The sequence below is a fragment of the Lepisosteus platostomus genome, chromosome 5, assembly GCF_059453375.1.
Source record: "Lepisosteus platostomus isolate fLepPlt1 chromosome 5, fLepPlt1.hap1, whole genome shotgun sequence".
NCBI lineage: Eukaryota > Metazoa > Chordata > Actinopteri > Semionotiformes > Lepisosteidae > Lepisosteus > Lepisosteus platostomus.
The window spans coordinates 31,612,027-31,618,919 of NC_142615.1; the positions used below are offsets into that span (position 1 = coordinate 31,612,027).

General features: G+C 41.0%; 1 non-coding gene across 1 annotated transcript; it reads left to right on the top strand.

Annotated features, from left to right (window-relative positions):
- The first annotated feature begins 4,751 nt into the window (after positions 1-4,751).
- On the top strand, positions 4,752-4,823 carry trnat-cgu (transfer RNA threonine (anticodon CGU)). The gene has a single exon. It is a non-coding gene; the product is annotated as a tRNA-Thr (tRNA).
- Positions 4,824-6,893: the final 2,070 nt, after the last annotated feature.

The window sequence follows — 6,893 nt, forward strand, 5'->3', positions numbered from 1 at the left end:
TGACTGTGAGCCCACAGTTGTAACCGGTGAGGTACAGAAGCACACACTCACAGGACCAGTCTCTTTACTGATCAGTGTGTTGACATTTCAGGAGGAATTAAACTGAAAACAAATCATAAATCTCATGGACTGAGACTGAGCCATGACTCCATACTTCACCTCTACATTAGAGCTTCTGACAAGCAAATCTCTGTACTGATCACCGTGTTACTGTCACTAGGAACTAAATTGAAAGTTAACATGAGGACACAGCCAGGACTTGAACTCCTTACCCTCAGGCTGAGAGTCCTGCTCGACAGAGACAAAAGCCTTGTGACTGAGTCTCTTTACTTATCAATGTGTTACTCTCAGGAAGAATGTGATTGGGGTATTACATTCCCCTCAGTTTGAATCAGCTAGCTGTGTCAGTTTCCTTGTTCCTTGCCTTCCGGTATTAGAAGTCTCTGCACAGTACCTCCGTGCAGTTTCCCTTGTGCTGCCTGTGTCGTGTCCAGGGTCCAGTGGGAATCAGGAGCCCCCTCTGTTCTGTCTCAGGTCTTTTTATCCCACTCCTATCCAATCCCTTTCAGGGGGTTTTCTGCTGTCCCTGTCAGAATCGGGTTTGCTTAGTATTTTTCCAGGAGGAAGCTTGTGTTGTTTGAGGGGTGTGGGAGTGCCGAGCTAGGTGTCATGGGACCTTATCAGTTCACCCCTTGGTCTGGCTAAAACTGGCTCATCGATTCCTCACACCTCCAAGCCTTGATACCTAATTTCTTGGGTGTGACCGTTTTTACTGACTGTTCCTGCTAGACGGTATTCATTGGGACAACTGCAGTTGCCCCCCTTGTGTGAGAGGCAACATTGACACCATCCCGGAAATCAACATAATCTAATCAATCACAGCCTGTTTCTGCCTCCGTGGCCCACATCCTGCAACACTAATCAACATAACCCAATCAATCCCGGCCTGTTACTGCCTCAATGGCCCACATCCTGCGACACACACTTCGAATTAGCTTTGACCTAAATACTATCTACTCTAAATGTGATTGGGCTTATTTCAACATCCTGATATATGCAGAGAATACAAGCTTTTGGCACGAGTGAATATAAATGAAAACATAAATAATATTCAATATATCGCAATTTTGTTTTTTTTTTTTAATTACCTGGGGATACTCAAATCAGGAGTGTAGAAAAGAGCACTGTGCAGAACATGTGATAAAAGTATTCTTTAAACAAAAAGTGAAAATAGTGAATTTGTCTTTCACTTAGACGTTCATCGGAACCTCAGTAAACGATAAAGCAGAGGCTCATTTTCTGAATTCTCCTTGCATCTGATTGTCTTGCTTCAACCTTTAAATTGTACACTGTGTAGACGCTTCACTCTTCCTAACACAATTAAAGAACCACAGGCAAAAGTGCCTCTCAGGAGTTTAGTTCAATGGTAGAGCACTTGCATCGCATGTATAAGGCTTTGTTTTCTTTTGCCACTCTGGATTTATTTTTAAATGCTGTAGCGGCAATGCTTGTTAATAAGACAGAATTAAGTGTTGCTGTGCTTTCCCAAATGAGGCCTCATCTCTCCCTACATCACTGTGGTGCCGCCACAGAGAAGCTATTCATGCAGGCTGATTTAAATATGTTTTCTTTTGATAAGGGACAGCTCCCAAAGGGGGATGCACTTAGCTAAGCCTGGCTATCATGATCAATGGTCATCCATTGGCGCCTATCTGTCTAGGGAGTGCCAGATGGACATCTGGACTGCATTCCTAAGTGTCAGGAGTAAGTGACTCATATCTCACCTTGATCAACCAATCAGGGACTGGTAGGGCCGAGTAACCCACGTGGGACTCTAATGCCCATGGAACTTTCAGCCAATGAATGAGCTGAAGTTCCTCCAGGTAAAAACAGGCAACACAGAGCTCCAGGAGAATTCTGTGGACTTTTCTAAAGGGAATTCAAAGGAGAATTCCAGGGCAGGACGGCCCAGGAGCAGAAGGCTCCCAAGGGCAGGACATTCTCGCAGCGTGCCTCTTGACTATCCTGAGACTCAGCCCGGACAACCAAGGAACGGCCAGTGTGTCTGAGTGCCAGAACTTTCCTTTGTTCTAAGAGTCTAGAGCGGAGGTTGCCAGAGAGTAACCAGAGGATCCACCCAAGGTTAGCACCAGCAGCAAGCCCCGTGAACAGGTCAGAACTGTGGACAGCTGAATCACTATTCAGAACTAGCTCTTCATCAGGAACGAACCGGTCCTCTTCCTGACTTGCTGGGACCCACAGTCATCTTTTCTCCTGTGCACAAACTTTGCTAGTTAAAGCCAACAGTGAGCATCAGCAGCGCACCGTCGCAAGCTGCACAGCACAGCCTGGCACGAGCCAGAGAGCGCGGATTGGACAGCAACAGAGTGCAACTGTTTCTTTGTGCCCGCAGGAGATCTGAATCCCCAGAGATTGGATGAGTATTCAACTTCACTGCATTACTGCTCGAGAATTCAATTGTTATCCCAACCAGTTGATATCAATTTAATTCCTAAGGGTTATGTACTTGTTTTGAGTATCTAATGTAGAAGTTATAACCAAGTTCATTTACGACACAGTCTAAATGAATGATATACTGAACGTATGTCCTCTTGATATATGTAACACTTTGTAACTGACTGGATATATACCTTTTGTATTCTGATAACCCTCTCGATAAGATCTGTTAGGTTTATATGCATATTCTATGTATTAATAAATGTATCCTCGTGTATTAGTACCTGTGTGTGTGCGTTGTTTGAGTTATATCACATGGTTGGATTCTAAAGCCATCAAAAGAATCAATTTTGTGATTTACTGCTACAATTAATAATTGTCCCAGTAAATGCCCAAACCCTACAGAACTGGTGCCTTCAGAGAGCACACTACAACGTGATATCTTATCTTAAAGAGATGCTATTTTTTAAACAGACCAAATGAAAGACCTAGTAGCTAAATACAAGTAGAAAACATGTGAATTTAATTTAGAAAATGTGGACCAGAGCGATGTATAGTATTACTAATAGCAGCACAAAGTTCACAGTGGTGTCATTAGAGTATCAGGGTCAGTGGTGCAATGGATAATGCGTTTGACGTTGGATCAGAAGATTGTAAGTTCGACTCCTACCTGGCTCGTAAAGTTTTAAACCACACTTCTCAGCCGTTGTAGGGACATTGCCAATCAGCCACAAGAAAAAAAAAACATAATTTGTGCCTTTATTAAAAAAAAAGGAAAAACAGAGTAGTAGTTTATGTGGTAATTTCAGGTAGAATGTAAGAACTTAAGTTTACTAGTCCCACAAAATACTTGTAACCCAAAAACACAACAACCACAATGCAAGAAGCCTTCCGGGAACCTCGGTAAATCACTGTAGTAGTCTAACGACTACAGAAAATAAAATTAAAAAATACTAACGGAATAACTTCAAAACAAAAATAACATTAAAAACAAATCTGGGAAACAACAAAAAATCCAATGCGAGAGCTTTTTCAAGTCTTCGGTACCCCATTGTGCTCCCTTAGTCCCAGTAGACCTCTCGTCTAAGAAGATATCTCTCATCTATCTGTGTACAGATCAGCAGGGGGTCCACAACTGATGGGAAATTAAGTAGTGACCTGCGTCGGCATGCGTAAGCTGCAAAGGAAAAAGTATAGGTTTATTCCATGCTCAAAAGAGAAGGAAACACGACGTGGACCCTTCTTCGGGTGTGACGTGGAATAAACCTTTACCTGTTCCTTTGATGTTAATTTAGACCGGATCTCCAGCAAATACCTAACAGACTACAATCCCGTTAGATAAGGTGTTAAGGACGACCTATAAGTAGCAGTAGCTAAAGTGGACAGTTGCTAAAGACACGCCACACTGCTCCAGGTGAGGCTCGAACTCACAACCTCGGCATGACTCCGCTGTGCACTGCTGTATAAGTACCGCGAGCTGACCGATTGCGCCACTGGACTATTTGCCCTTCACACACTGACGTTGCACAAACACAGGGTGAAAACGATTTCGGTATGTTTTCCGTCTCTCCGTGGGAGAAAGGGACAGTAAAAGAGCGAGGAAACTACAAGGGAAGACAATGAAAAAATAGTGCTCACTGCAAAAGAGGGAGGAGAGAGATGGTCAGACACGTAAATCAGCCCGGCGGATTTACACTACAAATTTGTCATTTGTAGTGACATTTATGAGTCTTCATGTGTCTGAAACTGTCCAGTTTGTATTTTCGTTTCAAAAATCCAGTAAACTTGAATAAGACAAGAAGGCACACACTGCACATCTGCGGAACATCACGTCCGATGTTTACAGTGACATCAGAGATTGAAAGCGAAGTCGTTTTTTATTAAAAGTTCAAGGAAACCTGAATATGTTTGCTCGACATATTTCAGAATCACAGTAAAATGTAGTACGATTGCTGCACAGATCTGCAGTCTGCAATTAGAATACGGTTTGTGCGTTGTATAAAATATGTCATTCAAAACTTTTCTAAAACTGCAGAGATACATTTCGGATTGCGTCTTCATGTAAAAATAAAATATCTATTTTATTTGACGGGCGCTATAAGCAGAGTCTGAAGCCAGCTCCACAGAAGAACTATATTCAGTGTGCCAAAAAAGTGAGTATTTCACTAAGTGAACAATTACTGTACATCATAATCATATTTGTTTTACTTCTCCTGCCATTGCAATTTGTGCAGATTTTTTTTTATTTATTTTCAAAATGTATTAGCCTTGATGGGAAAGAAAATTAGACTGTGGGCGCGGTGGCCAAGTGGTGAGGCGTCGGTCTCGTCAACCAAAGAGCACGGGTTCAAACCCCGTCCGTGCCTGGTTTGCTTACCACGTCATACCTTTATCTAAATAGTCAATTGTCTTGCAATGTAGAAATCTCTGTAATAATAAGAAAAGAAAAGTAGTTAATAATCCTTTGACAAAGTAACGGGCATCCTCCACTGCTTGTCAGGATGGCTGAGTGGTCTTAGGTGCCAGACTCAAGAACTCAATCGTGTGTAGTGACAGTTGTTATTCACAACCCGGATTTCTATGGAAGCCCGTTTCCGCCAGGGAGTAAAAAAAAAACCGCTATGGTATCTCAGAATTCCGACTTAGCAACTCAGAATTGCGACTTAGTAATTCAGAATTCCGGCTTTATATCTCACATTTGCGACTTCGAAATAGCCCATATTCCAATGTCTTTCCTTTTGTTATTGTAACGGATTCGGGTTCTAGGGCTTGTGCCCTCGCAGCTCCCACCCTAGTTCGTGCCTCACTGCATTGGCTCGAATCCAGGTCTTGGCAGCTGAGCTAAAGAAGACCTTTTTTAAGCAAAAAAGCACATACAATGAGATACCATAGCGCGTTTTTTTTACTCCCTGGCGGATACGGGCTTCCATAGATTTCCCTTCATGTTCATTAAGATGTGTAATTTGTATGTTGCTTATATAAGAACAGTTTCTTCAAAAGTTCTGTCAATTAACAGTGGAGAGCTAGCCGATGTACGTTTTCATTAAAACTCTCTTTAAGGCGATTACAAGTATCTTGAGCAAATCTGCGTCATATTAAAAAAAAAAGTTTAGCTCAAGATGCAACAGGAGTATAAATGAATTCTCCCGCCCTACATTCCAAGATATGGAATCTTATTTTTCTTAAAGTTTCTGAAATTGGTCATTATTGGAAATTGCCCGGTGATATCGACTCAGGTAGTCAGTTGTTATGTGCTGTAATTCGATACATGCAAAGCATTTGTATTCCCTCAAATTATTAATAAGGTCAATAATGTATTAAACATTGCATGCCACTTTTTCTCTAGGTGATGTTCACGATGGAACTTGAACCATCACCTTACTATCATTTTAGTACCGACCTGACCGCAGTGAGCAATGGTACGACAGAGACTCCAACGGGTCGGTTTTCTCCTTTTACAGTTTTTGGGAAAAAAATAATCTGTACTGTGCCTTTGATGTCATTTTATTTTTACAGCAGCCGCATCCGGAAAGTTTTTTTTTTTAGGTTTAGGTTTAGGTTTTTTAGGTTTTCTGATTATATCTCTACTTTACTTAAATACCTTAGTGACAGGCGATTCTTTCCGATATTTGTTCCGGCGCGGTTATTGATCCCATACTAAAGATTATTTTTATAAAGAACATATCACCTGCAAACTGTTATCGGGAAAGTTTTATAATATTACTTTTTATTTTAAAAAAGTAAATTTATGATAATCCATATGATTTCTTACCAGCGTGGAGCTCGAATTCACAACCCCGAGATTAAGTGTTTGGTTATAGTTGCGCCACAGAAAAAAAATGAAATCTCTTATTTATATTAAATACTGCGGCTCCTGACCTTTTCTTCTCGTCAGAGAAGAGGTCTGTCTGGTCTCCAGATTATCAACTATAAAATCAGACCGTCCTCCTTTGTAAAGCAGTGTTGGTTCACATTGGTTATATACCGGGGTAAAGTTAGCTTGAAGTTCGAAAACGATTTTGGCACGCCTGTAGCGCATTCACGAAATCTCTTAGAGTTACAAAAACACTTGCTTTGTGTATAAAATACATTGTGAATGCTTTCTCAGCCTTTACTTTTTCGTTTTTATGACATTTTTTTGACCAAGCATAGCAAGGTTTCCTGTCTCCTTTTACAGTTGGACGATAACATACCAGATTCACACTCACCTTTTTTCTATACATACATTGTCATTGATCTCTACAGTACTAAACACATCATACTGAATTAAAGGTTCGGAAATATATGTTTCTTGTCTTCTTACGCAGCTCGACAATAACAAAGCAGATTTACACTCACCTGTTTTTATACAAACGGGATGTTTACAGTGTTAATTACAGTCCAGATTCAGAGCGAATTTTTACAAACCGATATTTTACACAGAAGATTGACACAGC